Source organism: Gopherus evgoodei, chromosome 6 (assembly GCF_007399415.2).
Source record: "Gopherus evgoodei ecotype Sinaloan lineage chromosome 6, rGopEvg1_v1.p, whole genome shotgun sequence".
In the NCBI taxonomy this organism is placed as follows: domain Eukaryota; kingdom Metazoa; phylum Chordata; order Testudines; family Testudinidae; genus Gopherus; species Gopherus evgoodei.
In genome coordinates this window covers 88,017,830-88,043,319 of record NC_044327.1, presented here as the reverse complement: position 1 = coordinate 88,043,319, position 25,490 = coordinate 88,017,830, and positions in this window count along the sequence as shown.

Sequence of the window (25,490 nt, the reverse complement as noted above, 5' to 3'; positions counted from 1 at the left end):
ATTCCCCGCGCCTCTGCCCACATAGAGAGTGTACATACCTGCAGGGCCGGTGCAACCATTTAGGCGGACTAGGCGGTTGCCTAGGGCGCTGAGATTTGAGGGCGCCAAAAAGCGCCCCCCAATTTTTTTTTAAATGGTTGAGCAGCCGCTGCTGCTGGGACAGAGAGGGAGTCTGAGCTGCCAGCGGCAGCCGACAGCCCAGGGTATCCCCTGGGTCAGGGCGCCACCAGAGGGGGTGGCAGGCAGCTCCCGTGACGCTGCGGCAGTCATGCCTGCGGACGGTCGGCTGCTCGCGCGGCTCCAATGGACCTCCCGCAAACACCACTGTGGCAGCTCCACCGGAGCTGTGGGACCAGCGCACGGGGCGGCGAAATTGCCGTCCGCCTAGGGTGCTCAAAACCCTAGCGCCGGTCCTGCATAGCTGGTTCTAGCCCATTCTCTTTGTCTCTCTCTGCACTGAGCTGCCTCTCCTCCTACAGCAGCAGGACAGGTTCTCTTCCAGCCCTCTGGGGTGGGTGTTGGGAGTGAGAGGAGTGGAGGCTAATGTGGTTACTTCAATAACCAGACATTTAGTTCTCAGTCAGCACTGCTAACCGGACACTCAGGTCCTGTTTTCTACTGGAGTTTCTAGTGGGTACACCGGCCCTGATAGTATCCCCAGCCCAGGTGACGTGACAGCCAGTGGTGGATTTAAAGTTAGTGGGGCCCCCAAACCCTGGACTCAGCTTCATTTTTGGGGGTCCTCCTTGGGACCTACCCAAGAAAAAGAACATTCTCTCTTATCTCCCCCAGCTCCCATTTTTCATTCTTTTTTTCTTCATTCTCCTCCTATATGTAATGCAAGTAAATGAAAATGAAGTGAGGTACCTTGATTGTTCTTGTAGTCTAACTTATTTTTCCACAGACCACTTGAAAATCCTGGAGGGTCTTGATGGACCACATAATGGTCTTTCCAAATATTGGAAAAAAATGTTGGGGTGCGGGGTCTGGCCAGGAGGTAGGGCGAGGGAGGGGGCTCAGGGTTGGGGGCAGAAGGTTGGGGTGTGGAGCGCTTACCTGGGGCAGCTCCTGTTCGGTTCTCTGGATGGAGGTGGGGATGTGGGGGGGTGGAGGGGTCAGGGCAGGGGGCTAGGGATGTTTGAGGGGGGTTCAGGAGTCAGGGCAGGGGCTGAGGGACATGAAGGGGATGCAGGAGTCAGGGCTGGGTCATGGGGAGGTGTGAGAGGGGTGAGATGAGTGCAGGGGGCTGGGGATGTAGGGATGTAGAGGTCAGGGCTGGGAGGTGCAGGGGGATGGGGAGGTATGGGGGTGCAGGGGTCAGGACGGGGGCTGGATGTGTGTGAGGGGGTGCAGGGGGCTGTGTGTGTGAGGGGTGCAGGAGTTAGGGTGGGCAGAGTGCTGTGGGTATGGGCTGGGGTCGTGGGGGTACTCATGCAGGGGGCTGGAGGGGGTATACCCCAATTCCAGCCCCTTCCCCAAGGCCCCTCCTCCATCTCCACCTCCACCTCCACCTCTTCTCCTCCTCTTCCCCAGAGCAGGGAGAGTGCTGCGGCTCCGCTCCTCCTCCTGCAAGCAAGCAGTTGATCCAGCTGATCGGTGGCAGGGAGCGGGGAAGAAAACGTTGCTGGGGAAAGAGGCAGGGGAGGAGCTTGGCTGCTGGCAGAGCCTGCCAGGGAGCCCCAGCAGCCAGCAGCATCAAGCTTCTGACCCCATAGGCGAGAGCAGGGGGCAGAGAAGAGCGGGACGGGGCCCCTTTCTACCATGGGCCTGGCGCCATGGTAAATCCGATACTGCCTCTGGGGCATCTGGCATTGGCCACTGTCGGAAGACAGGTTACTGGCTAGCTGGCCAGTATGGCCATTCTTATGTTCACACAGGAAATAGGAAATTGAACCCAAGTTTCTCAAGTCCTTGGCCAGTGTCCTAACCACTGGATCATCCTGCTTCTTAATTCTTGTAAAAGGGCTAAAGGGGAAGATGGATATTGCTGTCTGCTAATTTTTGCCAAATAAATATGCACAAAACAAGATAGAATGCAATAAAAAAACGATCTGACATACAGCTTTTCTACTCCTGTTCCTTGGGCAGAAAGAAGCATGTGTTTTGACCATTTTAAACATATAAGTAGTTCAACCTTTGAGAGGAGGATGAGAAGTGTCCAGTGGTAGTAACCACTTTGTAGCTAATGTCCACCCTAACAATATCTTATCATAACACTTAAGGACTGCGATGTGAACAGTTCCATCAGCAGTAAACCCACTCTGCATTGTCGCATTAAATAGCTATGTGACATTATTGTGTCAACTTCTCTAGGAACAGTAGTTTCCTCAGTGCCTTAATGTCTGTCTTTGTAATTGGCAATAGAATAAGAAGTGATCTACCAATGCTGTTGGCAGTATTGTACATAGCCAGAGCCAGTTATTCATTTAGAAGTATTAGAAATGTAGTGAAATCTTTACATAGAAAACTGGAACTATTTCACAATGCTTTCACCTTTGCTAAATCTGTTAGTAGCAAGTTAGTTGTGATAATTGTATTGAAGACTATTGAAGACTTGGCAAAAAATCTGAGTAAGCAAGGATGGGTGAGCTGGTATACACTAAAACATGGAGCTCTTAGCCATTGAGTTGCTTTTGTTGGAAGTGAAAAAGTCTCTATGTTTACTGACACTGGAAGCTCTGACACAGCCTCCTGCTCCTTGCTAGGGCTGGTCTGATGTCATATTGGGTAACCTGTGAACCCTGAAGCAGGGGCCCTTAGACCAGCCACAAGATTGTGAAAATGATACTCATTAAACCCTGCTGCCATTGAGAGGCCCTGGGAAATAGAGTGTCCATGAGGCTGTAGAGTACAATGGGTTTGGGTGACTAGAGTCAATGCTGACTCACGATGTATTCATTTTAAGATGCAATCCTTAAATTCTTCAGAGAAGAGCCGCTCCCCTCATGCTGACTTTTGATATATAGTGCACAGGGCTTAGGCAGAGTAAAGCAAGAAAAGCTTTGAAACTATGGTGGCTGGCATTGCGGGTGGTCCTGGGAGAGAGACTCCTGAATGAATGACTTTCCAGCTATGCGTCATTGACTCTTATCTTATCACCAGTGTTGCTGAACTGTTATATTTAGAAACAGGCCTTTTCCCTCACTGTTACAAGGGCAACAAAGGCCCGACTGTGAAACCAGTTACGGAAGGACCAATAAAAAAGCCAAATTAAAACCAGACTAATACAACTTCTCTGTAAAACACCACATAAACAGAGCTCTTCAGAGTGCCATGCAAAACCCTGGGCAATTAATCTTTTTAAAATACCACAGGCAACACTTCCCTAAAAAGAGCCACAGAATATCGTCTATTAAAGGTAAACAAAGTAACCATGCTTCCAAACCTCTTAGCTTTGAGTAGCATTACTAGCATTTCCCCCCTTCATAAAATGCCTACTTCAAAGCCATGTAGTGTGGTTACCGCAACTTGCCAAAAATATTTGTTGGCCTGTTTGAATGTGAGACTATAAATTTTCTGTGCAGGGTAAGAGGGGGTGTTGAATGAGAATTCTACAGCTAGAACCATTTCTCTGTTTTCTGCTACTTTGTTCCTTTTGCTCATTAGGGATTAGCAGTGGCTGTGCTGCCACTTGACAATTTTATTTCCCGTTATTCAGGGTAGACCCAAACTAAAACCTTGGTATCTAAATGGCCATGAACTTTGGGAGAGCAAGGTCTAGATGTGGACTCTGGGTATTACTGAATTGGTAAATTCGTTAGTTTCTTAAGTATGTGGTTGATGATTTAAATTCATGACAAATTTGAGGTATAAAAGCCAGTCTTTTGAAATGGCTGAGTACAATAAACTCGTCACCCTTTTGTAAAGGGGTTTGAATATTGTTTTCCTGCTTGAACTCTTTCACTCAAAAATGACTCAAATTTTGTTGAAACTTTAAAAAAAGAAATATTCACTTTGAGGGAATCTAATTGTCAGCCCCAAAGGCAAATGATGGGGGAAAGAGGAAGAATTAAGGCTTTGGATGGAATGGCTCTTTCAATTTACAGTTATGCTAGCTGTGATGTCTCTTTGGCAAAGGAACCTGGAATGCCTGAGAATATGAGGAACTAATGATTAGATTTCTTGATTGTCTGAAATGTTGTTGAAGTACAGGATGAATTATATTGAATAGATTATTAAAGCTGTAACCTTTGGATTCAGACTCCACTCCTCAAAGCTGAGGGACGTTCAAGATAATCTTTAACATTTGTGCAACAAATCAGACCTATTTTTCTTCTTTTGGAATAGGAAAGTTTTGGGATTTGGTTGTTCTTATATCAAACCTTTGTGTTTTATCTTTGTAAGTATACCTGTATCATTAGGTAGCATGTTAGCTGGGAATCAGATTAACAGTGTAATTCAGCTGATGAAAGGAGAATTATGAAGACTTCCAACCCCCCTTCCAAATCTCATTTATTTAATTACTTGTGACCCTAAAGTCAGCAGCATGAGGCAATGGCACAAATATAAAGAACAAATGATTCCAAGAACACCGGAGACAGATAGGTGATGTTAAAGCAATACATGCATTTGGGGATTTCTGTCAAAGACATTCATAGTCAATTTAGTTCCCCAAATTTCCTCTTTGCATTAATTTAATCTGATTTCCAAGCTTTAGCATTAGAAATGTAGTTTAAGACAAAAGCGACATATGTTCAGAACTGCTGTAGAGTGCTAAACCCAAATCGACTGTCCAGCTGACAACTGGACAAATTAAACAATGCCTCTCTCTAGCCACATTAAATAATCTATCAGAAGAACATTGTTTTAGAAGTGAGCTTTATCTGTAAACTGAAGTAAAAAAGGGTTTGTTCTGATTTGTTTTTAATTGAGAATTTCTCTGTATCAGTTAACAGATGCTTTAAATTACCACCATGCCATTGCTATTTGGCTTCCTAGTATGAGAGCATGAGGAAAGTTTGTTGCTGAGCAAGAATGCTTTTGTATAAGAGCATCATTCATAGTCTTGACTGTAACAGTTAAGGGACAGCTTGTGAAGAGGTATCCAAAAGTTTGACTTATTCAGCTAATGAGAACCTGCTGAGTCAAAATAGTAATGAACAAAGTCTATGGAACCCTTACTCCTCAGGTACTTTCTGTCTAATGGTTGAAATGCTTAATATATCTTGCTTAATATAGACCTGTGTGGGGGAAGGGTGAGAGGGAGTCATTCATCTCTGTTTAGGAGGTAATTATTTTCTTGTGAGAGGACCTTCTTTTCAAGAGAAGGACCTGATCCTAGGAGGTGCTGTGCAACCTCCACACCTATTGACTTGCATAATGAGACTTAACTCCTAGCACCTTGCAGAACTGAGCTTAAATTTTTCTTTTCCACCGACTTGTTCCATTTGAAAGGTACCCAAAAGTTGACTGACCAAAATATCCCTATCTTAGATCTTCAAAATCCATGCAATATTTTATATGCATTCTCTTCATATAAATGCCTTAGTGCTGTTATTTATATTTCAGAAACATGACAGTGAGTCAGGAGCAAAGTCAGTAGAGAATCCATGTTCCCATTTCCCTGTTGTAACCAGTAGATTATTAATCAGATCACCTAGACTGAAATGGCAAGAAACCAGCACCAGGTTTAACTGATGTACTAAATGAACTTTTGATTCAAATATCTCTGTTGGGATTATCTGTGGATTTTATTACAATTAATAGATGGAAGAAAGAAAAAGCAGTAAGATGATAAAACTGAGCACTTAAACAATGTTTTTTCCATCAAAGATTTCCAAGCACTTTCCAAAAGCATCATTCCCTCACATTTTTACAAATGGGAAAACTGAGAAGCAGAAAGATACTAAGTGACATGCCCAAAGTCACAGAGCAGTCAGGGGCAGAGCCAAGAGAAGGATTCAGCTCTACTTTCTCCATGGGCTCTGATAATAAGAAGTGGCCTATGTTTAGAAGGAGACAGGTCAGTGTATCTGAGAAAATTTTATTTGGAATTCAATTTCTGGGTAAGGACGAAAGAGATGAGGATATATAAAGTCAAGGTTTCAACTGATTTTATACCCATGTTTGTTTTGTTCTGGAGATAGTTTCCACCAGCAGGTTTCCTGTAGCTGTACTGTAAGGAAAGAAAATTTAAAATACTTTTACTAGATCTATAATAACATACAAAACCCCTAGAAACAGATGTGAGTTAAGTAGCAATCATTGCAAAATGTTTGTTAGAATAGATAGACTCTGAGGACACTTTAATAAACCCATTTAAAAGAGATTACTGAGATTAGGAATAATAATCAATAGCATATGGCAGCAATATCTTTTACATAAATAGTGGGGGTTGTAGCTGGTGCGTATCTCTGCTATAACCATTTTGTGTCTGGTAATGGGCTGTTGCCCGCCCTCCCCCCATATTAGCATTCATAACACAGCTTGGTATCTATCAGATCTTCAGGACGAAGGTCAAGGGGAGAGGGAGATGAAACTGTTGCGGCTATTTAGCAGCTGAATATTAGAACAGGGTGAATTGCTATCAAAGCTGAGTGTATATTTAAATGTAGCACAAGTCTACAGAAGTACTGTTTTAAAATGTCCTATTACTCCATAGAACTGCTTCCTATGTCTATTCAGAGTCCTAGCCTTCTATTCTTGTGCCAAGTCTTTGTTGTTTTCTTACTTAGCCAGTGCAGACAAGAGACAGTGAGCTGCATTCTATTTCTTCTTGTGAATCACCCCAATAATTTCTTATTAAGTTCCAATCCACTACCATTATACCTGCGCAATGCATGCAATGGGACTGTACAGGTGTCATGGAGGACATAACTTGAAATCATGAGGCTTGATTCTCCTGTAACCAATGTTACTCTTCAGCAGTGTAATGCTATTGGCTTCAATGGCTTTCTGGGGCCGGTTTTGTTCAACATCTTTATTGATGATGGGATGGATTGCACCCTCAGCAAATTTGCAGATGACACTAAGCTGGGGGGAGAGGTAGATACACTGGAAGGTAGGGATAGGGTCCAGAGTGACCTAGACAAATTGGAGGATTGGGCCAAAAGAAATCTGATGAGGTTCAACAAGGACAAGTGAGGGAAGGAAGAATCCCATGCACCGCTTAGGAAGGAAGAATCCCATGCACCGCTACAGGCTGGTGACCGAATGGCTAAGCAGCAGTTCTGCAGAAATGGACCTGAGGATTACAATGGACGAGAAGCTGGATATGAGTCAGCAGTGTGCCCTCGTTGCCAAGGCCAATGGCATATTGGGCTGTATTAGTAAGAGCATTGCCAGCAGATTGAAGGAAGTGATTATTCCCCTCTATTCGGCACTGATGAGGCCATACTTGGAGTATTGCATCCAGTTTTGGTCCCCCCACTATAGAAGGGATATGAACAAATTGGAGAGAGTCCAGCGGAGGACAATGAAAATGATTAGGGGGCTGGAGCACATGACAAGAGGAAAGGCTGAGGAAACTGGGGTTATTTAGTCTGCAGAAGAGAAGAGTGAGGGGAGATTTGATAGCAGCCTTCAACTACCTGAAGGGGGGTTCTAAAGAGGATGGAGCTAGGCCGTTCTCGGAGGTAGATGAAAGAACAAGAAGCAGCGGTCTCAAGTTGAAGTGGGGGAGGTCTAGGTTAGATATTAGGAAACACTATTTGACTAGGAGGGTGTTGAAACACTGGAATGGGTTACCTAGGGAGGTGGTGGAATCTCCATCCTTAATGGTTTTTAAGGCCCGGCTTGACAAAGCCCTGGCTGGGATGTTTTAGTTGGTGTTGGTCCTGCTTTGAGCAGGAGATTGGACTAGACGGTCTCCTAAGGTTTCTTCCAACCCTAATATTCTATAATGGAATTATTCTTGATATGTGTTGGTGTAAGTGAGAGGAGAAATATCCCCATGGAATATGCACAGGAATCACTGAGCCCCTTTTGAATCTCTGAACCTAAACTCAGTCAGTTGGACTGGAAGACAGAAGGTGTGCTGAACTGGGAATTTTGTGTAATATTTGTATGAATCCTAGGCATGCTTCAGTTTCCCTCTGTATGTTGCATTGCTACCCAGTGGGTACAAAAGGGTTCACACTGTCACTGTTCCTGGAACTTTGCAGGAGACAGGGTGTGTATGTGTGTCACCTTGCTATCTGGGTGAAATCATTAAAGAACTGGCTTAAACTGACCTAAATCAAAAGAGGGTCCAGAAAGACAAATGGATTCCTCAACAACTGAACAATAAACACCTAACAGCAGGAAACCCTGGTGGGCAGGACTTGTGAACAGAGCTGGAGAACAATGTGTCAGATGACTGGAGGAAGGGTTGCCCTTTTCGAGGGGCAGAGGAGTCTGTACCTGGAGAGAAAAAAGGGGGACAGGGGAAGAGGGCCAGAGATTGAGCCCATCACAGCTTAGCTGGCACATCATAGTGCTGACTTGGCCGGGATGGACTATGGTTTAACTTCTGCCTCTCTCTGCTAACCTCAGGATTTTCAGATTCTGTGTGCCAGGTGACCAATAAATAGTTACCTTGTTTTGAGTCACCTTGCCTATGTCACTGCAAATACTCACTGAAAGCATTGAGCCCTGAAGGGCTACAATACAAGCCTCCTGCAGGATTCTGTCTTGGTTGGCTTTTCTGCAGGTAGCCATGGAGAGACATGGGGTTTGCTGGTGCCAAAGGCCTGTTCTCAGAGTCCTGGAGGCCATGGGCCTGCCCCGAAGAACTCTACGGGTCCTGGGAGCCGGCACACCGAAGGGGGTCACTCCCAGGAGCAGGGCCAGCTCCAAGTTTTTTTGCCACCCCAAGCAAAAAAAATTTCCCGTGCCCCCCCAGCTCCGCCCCAACTCTGCCCCTGCCCTGCCTCCTTTCCTGGGTGCACCTTATCTCCGGCGTTGTGCTCAGGGGAGGATGCAGAGGTGAGCTGGGGGGGAGCGGTTCCTCTGCCCCCCCCCCAGGGTTACTTCCTTCGGCCCTCCCTGCACCCCCACTGCCGCAGCTCACCTCTGCTCAGGGCTGGGGTGGCGCCTCTTGGAAAGTGCGGCCCCAAGCACATGCTTGGAGTGCTGGTGCCTAGAGCTGGCCCTGCCCAGGAGATTGGTTACAGGGTGGGGCATAGACCAGACCCTGTGACTCTGTGTCAGGAGGAAAAATACTTTTTAATAGTAAACTGTTTGTTTTGGGCTTGACATGGCATCACTGACTGGCATAATAAAAATGGAACAATATGATACTAGCTTTGTAGAGTAGGACCATGCTTTAAGAAAATACTGACCCATGCTGGTGAAAAATAGCTTATATATGGCCCAAGAGCAAAGAAAGAACTGTTTACACCACTCTCCTCCTTCGATTACAGCGAATTACACTACTTCCACTTTTATTGGTGGTATTATCAGTGGTGGAAACTCTGTGTTCCAGCTGATAAGTCTTCAAATGGGGTTTCAGTCCAGAAAATATTGCAGAGAGTGATGTGAAAGGGTAACAGAGCAGCTTTGGCCTTGGTTACAAAGGTCCTCAGAGAGCCAGCAAGCCATATAAATAAACTTGGTTGTGCAGGCATCTTGCATTCATAATGACAAGCTGACTCCTAACCAAATAAACTGTGCAAACATATTAAAAGCAAAAAGTGATACAAGAAGTTTGGCAGTAAAAGGGGCTGGTAATTTCTCAAGGTACATGTGTACATATGTACAGTCATCATTAGCTTACACCCTCCTTGCAACCTCATTTACTGAAGTCTGCTCCCATTGAAGGCAGTAAATTTTGCCATTGACTTCAATGGGATGGAGCTAAGCCAATCCTGGGTGCTTTTGGAAATCACACCTATATCTCCTGTAGAAGTCAAGCATACCTTGTCCATCATGTGTGGGTGGAGGGAGCTTCTCTTGACTGAGTTCCTGTGGAGGAGCCAGGCACAGTCATAGCTCTCAGCACAGAACTCTGCCAAGCACAGGGACTACTACAGTTCAGTGTGGCTGTTAATATAGGACTTTGACGGGCTCAGCAGAGTGGACCCATCATGCAGGCTGTGCCATTAAAGTCAGTCTATTCTTGTTTGTGGAGAACTGTGTGGTTGGATTATAGTATTATGATGTTGATGTGATAATGGAAAAGCTTACACAAGCTACTGAGCTTCATGCCAATTTATTTATTATTAATTTAAGAATGCCCCAATTTAAATTTTCTCATTTTTTGGTCTTATTTTTGCTATCATTTGATGAGAAGCATTGTGCATTGAAAGATCTTGCCAGCCTCTGTTCCACAAGTAACTATATCTTCCAGCTGCATCCCATTTCTGGAACTGAAATGTGCCATAACCACTGGCACCAAATAATTAGTCCCTAGTCCAGGAAGGGAAGGAGCTAACTGCATTGTTGTCTAACACCCTCCAGCCATGGGCACTGGAACCAGGGGAGGGGACCAGGGAGCCATGACTCCCCCACTTTTTACTGATCGTAAGAGTGGGGTAGGTGGTGGAGAGGAGTAAGGCTTTGGCAAGGAAGAGGTGGCACAGGAGCAGAGCCTTGTGGGGAAGGGGTGATGCAAGGGCGGGGCCTTAGAGGAAGGTGTGGTGTGAGGACAGGGGAAGGTGTGGTGTGAGGGCAGGGGGAAGTGGTGGTGTGAAAGCATGTCTTAGGGGGAAGGGGCAGTGTGAGGGTGGAGCCTCGGGAAGAGGTGGTGTGAGGGTGTGGCTTTGGGGGGGAAGGGGAGTGTGAGGAAGGGAGAAAGTGGTGGTGTGAGGGTGTGTCTTGGGAGGAAGGGGCAGTGTGAGGGCAGAGCCTCGGGAAGGAGTGGTGTGAGGGTGGAGGAAGGGGTGGTGCTAGGGTGTGGCCTTGAGGGGAAAGGGCAGTGTGAGGGTGGGGCCTTGAGGGTTACGGGCAATGGCATGGGGTAGTGGGACCATGGTTTGGATGCCTGTTCCTGCCTTCAGCCTTTTACCAAAGGGCTGACAGTAGAATTCTGCTGTGACCTCATAAAGCTCTTTGTATAAACTAGAACTCGGTGCTACTTCACCACGTGTAACTAGCATGTAAGGCTGTGTATTTCAGAGAAACGAGTGCCACAAGCCTGTTGCTATGCAAATCTAATCTCAAACCACCTTGGGAGGATCACAATTAGGATTAAATAAATTACTGAAAGCCACATCTTGTCCTCCTTACTACTCATGTAAGACTCCCATTAAAGTCAAAGGGTGTTTCACCTGTGTAAGGAGAGCAGGACTTGGCAATCAAGCCTGTAAAATTAACTACCGTCTACATATCATAGGTCTGACTTTCTTCCCATTGAATTCAATGGCAAAACTCCTATAGACTTTAGTAACATCAGGAGTTGGTTACCTTTCTCATTTTCCATCTGTCAAACCCCAAGTGCTAAGCTGCTACTACAAGAATGAGCTTGTAAAGATCCTATTGACCTTCATGCCAGCAGGCCCACCGATTCCATTATAATGAGAAATGTTGGATATAAATGTAGCTAGCAAGAGCTAATTTATTCTCTCTTGGACCAGTATTTTGACTGATTGATTGATAGTTTTTTCCATGCCTGCCAGTTAATTCCATTGTTGTTACTCTTATAAACCTCACATTTTCCTCAACTCCATATATGCCCCTGTTGCCATAGCAATAAGGGGAGGTGATTGTTTACAGAGTTGTTCTTTGGGTACCTACAGTGGAAAGATCCCACCTGAAATAACAACATGTAAATCACTTTGGCAGCTGATGAATGACAAAGGGATACTCACTGTTTTTGGATGCAGCTTATTTTGTTTTAGAAATTCGTCATAGACAGATCCCTCCTGCCATCTTTCATATTTAATCTGACACACACCACACATTTGAAAAATGTTTTATGAGGCATAAATGCAGGTGAGTGTATTTATAGCTGCACATTCCAAAATGTTGTCACGTGGAAATAAGCCATTGACTCTGAGTCTTGTCTTGTTTCTCAGTTTGTAGCCCAACAATGAAGCTGATATAGTGAAGTGAACTTTGCTGAGTGGGTCATCTGCATTATAATGGTTAACTCCCTCTTATAGCTAATGGCATTAATTTTGAATTCTGAAAATATTATGGGCATAATTTCTGTGCAGTGCCCAGGGAGTCAGTTGTGCAACTCCTGTTAATTTATTTATGAGAGGTGTATTGGGACAACCTATTTGCCTAGGAATGAAACCTCCCTCTGTGCAGCAAACAACCTGTGCAAAACCCAACATGCTACATAAGCCATAAACACAGCACTTATGATATGCGTGGATGTCTGACAGGGGATGGATCACTCAGTGATTGCCTGTTTTATTCATTTCCTCTGAAGCACTTGGCATTGGCCACTGTTGGAAGACAGGATACTGGACTAGATAAACCATTTATCTGACCCAGCATGGCTGTTCTTATGGAGCCTTGAATGAGCCCTCTACTGCGTGGGGTGAAGTGCAATTCAAACACATTCAATGTACAGATGGGATGCCCACTCACATAATGCCATATGTATTCACGTGGGAAGGATCATCTGGGAACAACTGAATGGAAGAAGTGTGTCTTACAGGAGGATTTGAATGATGAGAGATCACAGGGAGAGAAAGGGAATTCCAAGTGTAAAGAGCAGCATAAAAGATGCAAAGATGGGAGTGGAAGAAGGCTATAAAGGGGATGACGGGGTGCTTAATTGTGTTTGCAGTGAAATGACTTGGATGCTTGGAAGACTCCAGCTTTCCATGGATACACAGAATCCATTTTAGCACAGGCAGATTAATCCATTTTGGGATTTGCCTTTCATTTTCTACCCCCACGCTACTCCCCAGACAAATGGAATAATTCACTAACAATAAAATAATTAAGCCAAGGAAGCCCTCTGCTTCAGACTTTGCCCATGAATACTATTCACTTGGAGCAGTTATAGTGAAACCTCTGATTGGAATTACTTGCTTATGCTAAATGGATTCTACTTACATGTATGATAAAGCTGTTACCTACAGTTCCCTAGGATTCTCTTTGGAATGATCAGCAGTAAGCCCCAGAAATGGAACCACCTAAGCATTTGAGTGGCTAATAATAATCTGTTCTAAATGGTTGTAGTACGTGTGCTGGGATACTCTTACACTGCCAAGGATGCATTAGGACAGTATAAAATTGATGCCCAGGGCCAGATCATCAACTGGTGTAAACTGGCTACGTTCTATTGACCCCCATGAAGTCAGTTGACACCAGATGACAATCTGGTCCCACTATGTGAAAGGGTACACAGTGGAAATCCCTTATAAAAAATACAAAAAAGGACGACAGTATTTTGTGATGTGGCATGGTTCTCAGTGAATTGAAAGACACATCACTCTGGTTTGTACAGTGAGGCATGCTAGTTGATGTCATATGTGACAGCCAAAAACACCCAGATGATGATATGCCTTTAACTTCATCAAGGAGGTGTGCCACATACCACAGAATGCTGCAACATTGCCTTCCAAATGTTACTGTGCATATTATATTAAAGTACATATAGCTCAATATTATGTCATGTACTGTGACTGCAGCATATGAAAAATGGGGAGCCAAATGTGTGGGGAATTTTCTGCCTATACATGCAATATGTTTGTTACATTTGGAATCTGCTTCTGTATTTTTCTCACACAAATGCTGGTCTTAATGGAATCAGTGGGAGTTTTTCCACTGACTTCAACGGGACTGGGATTTAAGCCACAATACTAATTTTATATTGGGTATCTAAGAAAATGGTTAGAAAATGTATCTTGGATTGGAGATAGTGAACAAGTGCATAGAGAACAATGCATAAATGTAGAACTACCTGGGCATAGGTGCGGGAGGAACGCCAACCGTCATTGACAGACCTGGAAATCCTGCCCAGAGACAGATCCACACAGAGATCTGCCAAAACAAACAGAGGTGCACTGTGTAAACTGGGCTGCCTTTGTTGCTCACATAGATATTACTTCCCCCAGCTATTCTTTTATTCTCCTCTCAGACTTTAGATCTGAGACCTAATGTGCAGCTAAGCACTATACGAGCTTCCCATACATTTGTCAATGCACTTCTGACCCAACTTATAACACTTCTGCTAATACAGTCCTGAAAAGAGACGGCCAATTTACCAAGGTCTTGTGCAAAATTGTACAATGGTGGGATATGTTTACTCAATTGTGGATAAATGTCTATAGATATCTAGAGCAGATCACCAAAGCCAACTGTTTTTTCTGTCTGTGATCCCAGGCCCCATCTATGAGAAGCTTGTGCATTTGTTAACCCACTGACAGCAGATTTCTGTGAAGATGGAATATTACTTCTGAGCTCCCATGTGTTGGATTAGGTCATATTTTGGCATGATTCAAACCATTGTTGCATGGTGTGTTTATATCGGTGATCTCAAAGTACAAACACTATACAACTGAGCTGAAGTGCAATCAGTGCTCTGATAAGTCATAGTTACCATTGGTGCCAAGTGCATCACATGACACTTTCCCATTTTTTTTGTTCTTGGTCTTTTCATTTGTTTTTCTTCTGATGTTGACAATCCATCCACCAGGATATATGCTGAGAACATCTCAACTGTTTTCACATATTATAGATGTCCTAGTATATAACTGAATACACATTATGTGAATAACACCATCATTACTGTTCTATTTACTCCTATGTGTAAACGGATACGTAATGTGTCTATGCAACTCAATGTGACAAAACAGAGATGAAAAACAAATTGTAGAAAGAACTGCTACTGGACAAAAAAAATCTCTTATTTAGAAGAAATAAATAGATAGAGTCACTGGGCTAGAGTTCCTCATATGGATGAGCAGGCAGAAGTAGCTATAGAGCTCATTTACTCTCCTCTAATCCTGTTGCTCCTGGCCAGGAAGAGGCTGATTGTTGGCATAAATGAGAGCAGCCATGGGGCAGCTATTAAATTTATGCCCAACAGTTAATTTTGGGAACCAGAGATTACTGGGGTCTAAGAATCCCTTAACCATGCCCACATTCCCATGACCAAACCCTTTTCTCTGGCCATGACCTCTGTACTAGTGGTCAGGAAGTGGTTGTCCAGAAGCCACACAGGTGGAATTCTTGAGGACCCTAATTCACCATCTTTACAACTGTTTTTCATTGTTAGAGTGGTGTAAAGAAGCTGAAAAAAGGACCAGCGCTGTCTGACTTTAGTTAATGGTTACATAACTGTGGTGGAACATGATTCTGAGCCAGGTGACTCTAGAACAGTAGAATGGCTTTCCCAAGGCCACCCCAATACAAGTGACCATTCTCAAACCAAATCCAAATGTTTTTGGGGTCTCCCGAAGCAGAAGGCTTTGACTTTCCCCTCATTTTGTCACCTGAGCGTGGAACAAAACTATCCCGAAGTTACCCTCTAGGACTGAATTTGAAACCCTTGAATGGGAGGAGATGGTGATCTGCAGTTGTCCTTGGTCACTGATGATGTATCTGAATATTTGCTAGTGCATCTAGGAGAGGTGGATATAATCAGGTTGAATAAATATAGAATAAGTATGTCATATGTAGAAAATCATCACGCCTCTTTGTGCAAGTTGTTTTTAGTAAGTCAGCACATTTCTAACGAGGTGAGTTGGGAATGACTTACAAATGTTAGTAAAAACATTTTTCTTGTACTGTGTATAAACTATAGAACATTATGATTTTTTACTCTAACATGACTACGACATGGAATCAATAAGAAGCAATTTTGTGCTATTCTCTGATTAATTTTTTTCTCTGATTAGCTGAAGACATCTACTTAACACTGGGATAATAAAAGATTTAGAAAACCTGACCTATGAAGAAAGGTTAAAAAAAAGTGATATGTTTAGTGTTGGGAAAAGAAGACAGAAGGGGGACTGGATAACAGTCTTCAAATAGGTTAAGGGCTGTTTATAAGAGGATGGTGATCAATGATGATCAGTTGTTCTCTGTGTCTACTGAAGGCAGGACAAGAAATAATTGGCTTAAACTGCAGCAAAAGAGATTTCGGTTAGATATTAGGAAAAACTTTCCAACTATAGGGAGAGAGATGTACTGGAATAGGCTTCCAAGGGAGGTTGTGGAATCCCCATTGTGATGGGCTGGACCCCCCTTTTGGGACGCCTCCTGTTGTACTGGTGTTTCACTGAGCCCCTCCTAGTCCATTAGCTTGGATTCCCTCTCCCTGTTTTGCTGAATTAGGCTCTACGGCCTCTTGCAGTACGCACATCGGTAGGACCACACCCAGCTGCAGACACTGACTGAAGTCAGCTCTGTGTGAGGAGAGTCACCCAGCACTCATGTGCACACCCCTTTTGGAGAATAACCCCCCCCAAATACTGTCTTGTGCTATATAGAAAGATCTGCACAGCGCAAGCTCATAAAAATTCACCTTCTCCTTCAATGTGAAGAGAGATATGCACAGCTTCTTGCCCCCTCCATATGAATTTCACAAACTGGGTTATGTTATAAACAAGAAATAAGTTTATTAACTAGAAAATAGAGATTTTAAGTGATTACATGGGATAGCAAACAGAACAAAGCAGATTACTAAGCACATAAAACAAAACACGCAACCTAAGCTTGATTCACTAAAGAAGCAGGTTACAAAATGTAATTTCTCACCCAAAATGTTGAATTAGGCAGGACGCAGAGTTTTTGTAGCCTAGAGTTCCAATTATTTCTTTTTACAGATTAGACTCTTGTTTCAGTCTGGACTCAGCCCTTGTCTTTGTCTCTTCAGGTGTTTTTAGCAGTCTTTCTTCTTGAGTGGGAAGACAGTGGAGAAGAGTCCAGATCAACCCCCTCCCCAGCCTTAAAAGGATTTACCTAAGGTGGGAATCCTTTGTTTGATCCCTATTCCCCTACAGTGGAAAAGAACTAGCAGTGTCCAAGGGAGTATTTTGCATCAGGTTACATTATCACCTGACTTTGGTGTGTCACAGCTACATTCCAGGATGCCTCTCAGGAAGGACAGAGATTAGTATCTTCAGAGTTCTATTGTCCTTCTTAAATGGGTTGTTCAGGAGGATTGCCTACTGTCTGCTGGCCGTTCCCCCCAAGTATATACACAGTTGTAATTGTTACATAGTCAATATTCCTAACTTTAGATACAGAAACGATACATGCATAGAAATTGTATAATCACATTCGGTAAATCATAATTTTTCCAATGATATCTTACATGAGCCATCTTGCATAAACTATATCTTAGCTATGCCATATTCATATCATCATCATATTTCTATGCAGAATATGGGTGTAATGTCACACCCGTCATTGGAGGTTTTTAAGACTAGGTTGTACAAACACCTCTCAGAGATGGTCTAGGTTTACTTGGTCGTCCCTCAGCACTGGGGGATGGACTAGATGACCTCTGGAGATCTTGTTCAGCCCAACATTTCTCTGAATCTGATTCTGTTTAAGCCAATGAATTTATATAAATCATCAGGTTCTAGATGAGGTCCTGGTTTTTATTTTGCATTACTGAACCTATCATTCAAGGAGACAGACTAGAGTGGTAACCATTTCTCTGTGCAGAACTTTGAGACAGAATGTACATTTACAACAGAGATGAGCTGGTATAGAAATCCCTGGTACCCTCTCGAGCCCAGAGGTACCCATGCAATAAAGATTGGTTGGTGGATTACCTGATCCACCAGTTACCAGCAACTGTGAAGATGAATGGCTTAAAAAACGACTGGCAGTCAGGACTTGGACCAAGTATTAGTATCTCATTAACATTCAGCAGCAGTACCGTGATGTGACGATATTTTTTGGGAGGGATTGGGGGTGGGTGGGGAACGGGCTATAAACAGCACAGAGATAAAATGAGAGCAGTGTGGAAGAGATAAATGTGGGGTGACTTTTTATGGATTCATTCTAACTGACACACACAACCCAGTTTTATTCCTACAAATCCAGTTTGTCAGCTTGTGTAAGTTGATGTAGCTCCAGTGACATCAGCTGAGAATTTGACCCACAGCATCTCATACAAGCATTTTGCTATCAAGTTGGTCAGCCAGATTGGGACTGAGGGCAGGACCATGACATAATACAATCTGGCTGCACAGAAAGAAAGAGAAACAATGCAACCATTCATTTCCTCCTCTTCATCAATATTTGCACAGTTTCATTCTAATCTATAAATCAGAAGGGTGGATATACAATAGATTGTTTTGCCTGAATCTGCAGTCTTTGTGCATGTAAAATTCTCACTCGGTCTGATTCACCACTGCATTACTCTAGTTTTAGACCAGTGTAACCCCATTGATTGCAAAGGCAGGGGTGAATCAGATGGACTGACACGTATGTTAGAACTGCAGAACAGGGCCTTCCTGTTTAGAATGCCAAATGTTAAGTGCAAAATGCATCTTGCTCTCGATTTCAGTTCTTCTTCCCCACATTCAGTCTATGTCACAAATAATTGATTTGGAAACACCCTTTGAGTTTAAAATGAATTGGAGCAAGTCTGAAACATTGCCATTATCAACACTTTCGTTTTTTCTTTTTTTAACTTATTGAAGTTTCCATGGCGGTATCACCCTCAGAGTATGGCTACACTTGCAGCCGTACAGCGCTGCCATAGGAGTGCTCCCATGGCAGCGCTTTGAAGAGCTAGTATGGTTGTGGCGCCAGCGCTGGGAGAGAGGTCTCCCTGCGCTGCAGGTACTCCACCTCCCCATGCGGATTAGCTTATAGCACTGGGAGCCGCGCTCCCAGCACTGGGGCAGTGTTTACACTGGCACTTTACAGCACTGTAACTTGCTGCGCTCAGGGGTGTGTAGCTTCCATTGCTCGTGGGGACTGGAGTAGTTAAGCCAACGGCAGAGTTCTCTCCTGTCGGCTTAGAGCAGCTAGAGCCGCAGTACGCTCTATAGTGTAGCCATAGCTGTAATTTGTTTCTGTGGATAAGAGTGGATACAGCTAATCTTGAATTCATTTACATGTCACAAGTTATTCCACTGGAGGTCCTTCAATGTGACTTTATTAAACTTAACTATATGATTCCTCTTCTCACGTAGGGAGAGAGAAAACAAATTAAGAGTGAAAAAATTGTGGGCTATCTACAGCTAAGGAGAATAGATTCCTAACATAAAACTCTGTTAGACAGAAAAAAGTAATTCCTGCAAATGAATAGCCCTTGCAGTTGGAGGAGTAAGAGTTCAACCAAACAATAAGAGAAAGGATTGGGAAGGTGTCCTTAACACTAAAAGCAAAAAACACATGGTTGGGGGGTGAGTGGAAGAAAGGACATTCTCCTCTGGTCAGTTTGGGAGGCGGAGCTAGAGATCTTTGTCCCTATAGACCTTGTACTCTGCTACTAGGTTTTGCTCTGTTTTGGCCTTTTTAGATGGAAGATCCCTGGTGACTTTCCATGGCCCCATTCAGTCTCCCCAGCTGAACGACTCACAATAAGTACTTCTAAAAACAGCATTACCAAAACTCACAGTATTATAAGGATCTCAGCCATCCTCACCTCAATTACTTTAATTCTTCACTGAGCTCCTCTCTCCTACCCTTCATCTGTTTGTTCCTAGCTCTTTGGGGTGGGGCCCTACTGTCCTTGTTTTTACTGTACCTAGTACGTTGTGGGTGTTCCTATAAGTAGGCAGTAATAATTAACAATGCTCAAACTCCCATTAACATTGGCAGGAATTACATATGACCTGCATAAGGAATGGGGGATTGTGTCCTTTGCTTATCTCTTTCCTATAGTAAAACAGGGTATCAGATAAGCTGTAGCCTGGTATTTTTAGTGTGATTCACATTGTATTTACATTTATTAGTCTTATTATTTCCTATGTAGATGAATGGCTTTCTGGTTAAGGGACTGGAGGGGGACTCAGCTGGCCTGGATTCTGTCCCTGACTCAGCCACAAGCCTCCTGCATGACCTTGGGAGAGTTATGTACTGTTAACTCTCTGTTCTTTAGTTTGTCAAGGATTTTTATGCGAATGAGAAAAAATATAAACTAAATAACAGGGCAATACATATAAAATGACTTGAATGCAGTGCATAATCTCTTGACCTGTTTGAATGGATAGGACTAAATTCTGCTCTTATCTATAGCCATGCAATTCCTTTGAAGTTAAAGAGGTCATATGGGTGTAACAGAGCAGAATTTGGCCCTTGTTATCAGAGAATAAAGGAATTTCTCACGATTGCCCTTGGTTGCGGAAGGCAGTTTTTATAAACCTGTCATCCTTATCTTGAGTCATGCTTTAAATATAGCTTTTTACAATTTCCTCCGTGGCTTCCAAATTACTTTCATATTGTAAGCGTGGCCATGTTAACCCATTCTGAAGGCCAATAGTTCTTGGGCACTGCACTGTGCAGTGAATAGCGCTAAGGGAAAATCATTACGAGATAGTGTCACAGCCTATATGAATGCTCATGCTTCCTGACAGCTCCATTTTCTCCTGCCATCTGTGTCCTTACTCTTTCTGGAAATTATGGTACCTCAGCAGTTTCATTTTATTACCCAAAGTTAAATCCATTTGGAAGAATATTTAGTATGGCAGCAATTTATTCTGCACGCCACAGCTGAAGTAGAATATTTTGTTGCTTAAATATATGAAAGTTAAACATAGGGAAGTCATATTTGATATTGTGTATTCAGTATTGGAACAGAATTTCTGTATGCCCAAGCCTTTAAATCTGTTGCCAAGTTACCCTGAATCCTTTTACCCAGGCTTTTGGGGCAAAACACAGGGGAAATTATGTCCATTTTTTGAGTAATGCATGATTTTTAAGGATTGGACTTTTTGTTAGTATGAGCAACAAAAAGTAGCCCGTGAGAGTCCCCTCTCTGCATGTAATGTCAGGAAAGCTAAGGAAGAGGCTGGGGAAATGTCTTTTGGTAGGTAAGGGAGAGCTATAGAAACAGCGGTATGTCTGATACTGCAATGATGAGCCTAACAACATTGCCAAGAAGACCTTCTGTTAGTGCACAAAGTGACTATTTATGTTAAAATTCTAGTGTCCAGTGCAATAGTGAGTTAAGTTTTCAAATATGGGCCCTTAAAAGGATATTCCAGTTCCACATCTGGATATGCAAATTGACACCTATCTGGTAGCTGTGATTTACAGCATGTGATGATCCAGAGCAGGAACACGTGGAGTCCCATTTATTATAAATCTCCCAGCATCGCATTTACAGCAGGTTTTCTGTTGCTTGCAGCTTGCTTAGTATGCTGCAGCAGGCATGCTCATGGGTTTCAGCTATTATGAGTATAACAAGCGAAAACCTGGTCCCATTCAAATCAATGGGTTGATTTCCGTGGGACAAAGATTACACTCACTATGCCCGCCTGCTAATTTTTTAGACTGGAAATAAACTGACACTGGGCTTATCTTCAGTACCAGAGTAAGTTGACCAAAATTATGCTACTCCAGCTATGTGAATAATGTAGCTTAGGTTGACCTACCCAGTGCCTTCACTGTGCTGCATCAACGGGAGAAGCTCTCTGGTCCACGTCCCTTACTCTTCTCACCGGAGAGTGCTCTGCCATTGATTTAGACCTGCTAAATCAACCTCTGCTGCATTGATTGCAGCAGTGTTGATCTCCTTGTAGTGAAGACCAGCCCACTGTTGGATTAGAAAGCCCTTAGCAGTATAGGCCTTAGCTGTACTCAAGACATTACTGAGCCTCTTTCTGAGGGGTATTTGAACTTGTTCCTAGTCCTTATTTAAGTATCTGTCATCCCATCTTAGGTTACTAAGTGATCATTGTGACAGATGCTATGGTATATTCAACTACCGTTGTTTATAAAGTTAATATATCTTTATGGGCTGGCTAGTGATTCATTTGTCCAGAGATACAATAAGAGAAGGGATGCTTCCTCCAGGAACTAAAGACAATGGGTGCAGTGGGGCAATAATCAATGCAAATCTCCAGTACTGAAACACTGCAGGTGATGAGTCTTTTGCATGCAGACTGGTTCAACCTGGTTCAAAGGCCTTGGCAGACAAAGGGCTTTAAACTGTTTAAAATAACAGCCATTGACCTGGGGAGGGTTAAACATCATGCAAGAACTGACCAGCATGAGACTGGGACTAACAGGATAAGGCCCTGAGAGAGGGGCTTGAGGTTTTTTTTACCAAACTAACCAAAGCCTTCATGTGGAAGACAGGTGACTTCTTGTAAGCTAGGAGTGTGTATAAGCTGTTCATTGTTTTAAGATTTGTTTTCTCTGTAATGCTTTTGTTCTGAATAGTAATTTGCTTTAATTACTGGCTGGTCACTGAATGCCCCATCGTTGCCCCTCAGAGAACAAAACTGCAGGTGTTGAATTAAAGTCAGACCTGCTGCGCTGATCATAGTGAATTGCATAATTCTGTAACTAAAGGTCCTGGTCTAGAGGGAGAGAATTGCAGGATTCTGTCCCAGAAAGTAACGGTTGGAAGCTGGAGGCCTGAGACCTAACTGAGCTGTCCTCGAGATCACCACTAGGGGGTCAGAGGTATAGTTAACTCAGCAAGTGGGACAAATGTATCTTGCAGTGTTATCATAGCCATGTCAGTCCCAGGATATTAGACAGACAGGGTGGGTGAGGTGATATCTTGTATTGGACCAACTTCTGCTGGTGAGAAAGGCAAGCTTGTCAAGCAAGAAACCTTACCTCTCTCACCAGGACAAGTTGGTCCAATAAAAGATATTGCCTCACCCATCTCGTCTCTGTAATTGTCTCTTCATTGTTATGAGCCCAACAGGGTGGAACTTGCTATCTTCTAAAACACATTTCGGTCCATTTCTCCCCATTTTTAAATAACACCGCAGGTAGCTGGTTTTTGAACTTTACTGTTGTCAACTCATTTATTACCATTCCTTCTCCTGCCTCTTTTCATTAACCCTTTCATTTGGTTTTGTCTTTGTGGATTTCAGGATGACTAGGCCCCTTTGCAGCGGGTGCTTTCACATAAAATGGTGATGATGAATTCCAGTGTATTAATATATTTTATCTTGCTTGAGAAACAGGAGGCCCAGCTGCTCAGTTGGTGTAAATCAGTGAAGCTCTGTTTACCTCAGTGATTTACAAAAGCTGAGGATATGGTCTGGAAATGGGTAATATAAAGTTACAGTTTTGTTCATTTCGGAGTTCTGAAAAGGCCTAATTAAAATCTATTGAGAAAGATGGACATCTGGCTGTGGATCCATTTTTTCCTTCATACTCTTGAACGCAAAGAAATGATCTTTCTTTCCCCTATCATTTCCATGCAGCTACTAATTTTGTTTAAAAATAATAAAAATGAAAATGATTTTTTTACTTTTAAGTTTTAATTCTTGTCAGAACTATCCTGGCTGCTTCAAAGAATATATTCTACCCCTTAGCTGATAAGAAAATGTAAAACTGCCTTCCAGCTGATAAAAAAAACACTGTGACAGAAAAAGTGGACTGCTTTTGTGTATGTTCCACCTCTCTCTGCTCTCCAACCTCTCTCTGCTGGATGGAATTTGTCTGATCTGCTCAATGTATTAGAACTGGCTTAACTACCAAAGTTGCTCCTTCAGCTCAATGACAGCAACCTGTGTTTTGGGAGCTGAAGCTCACAGACTCTACTTCAGACACCACAGGTGAAATCCTAGTCTTGTTGAAATCAATGGCAAATCTCTCGTACGCTTCACAGGAACCAGGATTTCACCCATGTCTTCAGGTGGTTAAGCAACAACTACAGTGTCTCGAAATCCACATGTACCAGAAAGCCTCCTTATTTTATTATGGGCCCTGTGATATATGGTGATGTATACAATGCAGATGCAGTCCCTTCCCCAGAAGGCACTTTCCTTGGTGACTTCCTAGTCCCTGCTAATCATCCCTAGTTCAGGGTTGCTCTCTGAGACTCCCCAACCTGTCTATCTGGGGCCAGCTTTCTTATATTTGGCAAAGCCTAGCAGCTGCATTCCTAAAGTGGCCATTTTCTAACAGCAAGTGCAACTTGATGTATCTTTCTCTTCCAGCTGGGAGGTTCTTTTAGCTTCTGTTTGTTTTCCCTTTCTCCTTGCTAAGAGGATGGCACATTCTCAAATTCCTGTACAGCCCAGAGGTAAGAGGTTGTTTCCACATTTCATTGTGGGACAGAAATCTCCTGCTCCTTTGTTACACTTTCCCTTTGTGCCTAGAGAGCTGTGCTGTTACTGTCCTGACAGCAGTGTTGAGATAGTTTTGCTATTTGAAGCTGACTGACCTGCCCTGGGAGATCGTTTTGCTCCTTGAATTTATTTTGTCATTTGTTTTCACAAGGAAAAAAAGTTGACCAGGCTGAACAAAGACTTTGGTGCAGGGACTGAAAGAAAACACATTTTAAAATGACACTTTTTTCCATTGGAGCCAGAAAAGAAAAGCCCAGCATGTTGTGAGTGGTGAGGAACAGTCTCTTGCTCACCTCTGCTGATAGACTACCCATTACTGAAGAGGGTCTTTGCAGCCTGGTAAGAAGTCTCTTTGATCAGGTGTTATTCAGATTACAGGGCCCACTGTTATCTGCTCTTAGGCCTCTTTACACCACTGTGGTGCCTTGATAGTCTGTATTGATTAGTGACACAGGTGAGAATCAATCTAATTTTTCAAGTGACTGTGCTGTTTCTGTTAGCCTGCTTTTGTTGCTGCATACTGCTGAGTGGGGAAGTGTGTCTTTTTTACAAGCACAAGGAGGCAGATCAGATCAGCTATCTGGTTTATATTTTGAAGACTTTCAACTGTGATTATTCAGAGTGATGATAATTTATATTTCTGGACTACATCTCCCATGATGCACAATAGTATCATTCTTTTGGTGAGGGAAGACGCCAAATCACTGCAGTCACATGCAGTCTAAGGCCTTGGCTACACTCACACTTTACAGTGCTGCAACTGGGGTGTGAAAAAACACCCCCCTGAGCGCTGCAAGATACAGCGCTGTAAAGCGTTAGTGTAATCAGGGCAGCAGCGCTGGGAGCGCGGCTCCCAGCGCTGCACGCTACACCCATAAGGGATGTGGTTTACATGCAGCGCTGGGAGAGCTCTCTCCCAGCGCTGCCGCTCTGACTATACTCACACTTCAAAGCGCTGCCGCGGCAGCGCTCCTGCAGCGCTGCCAGGGCAGCACTTTGAAATTCCAAATGTAGCCATACCCTGAGTGCATGATAGGAGAGGAAGCTGGCTGGGGAACTTTGTTCCTAGGCTATGTTTACACTCACTGCAATTTAAAAAACACATGGCTGGCATGTGCCAGCTGACTCAGGCTCAAGCTGAGGCGCTGTTTAGATGTAGGTGTAGATATTCAGGCTCAGGCTGCAGCCTGGGCTCTAGGACTCTGTGAGTGTCCCAGAGCTTGTGCTACAGCCCAAGCCTGAAGGTCTAAATCTCAGTTAAACAGCCCTTTACACCATGCTTTGCAAGCCCAAGTCAGATGGCATGGACCAGTTACAGGTGTCTCACTGCAGTGTAGACCCATAGAGGAGAATAGGAGCAGGGGGCACCCAAACTACAATTCCCATGGGCCACCTCAGTAGTATTTCAGAATCAAAATATTTCAGTTTTTAGCCCAAAAT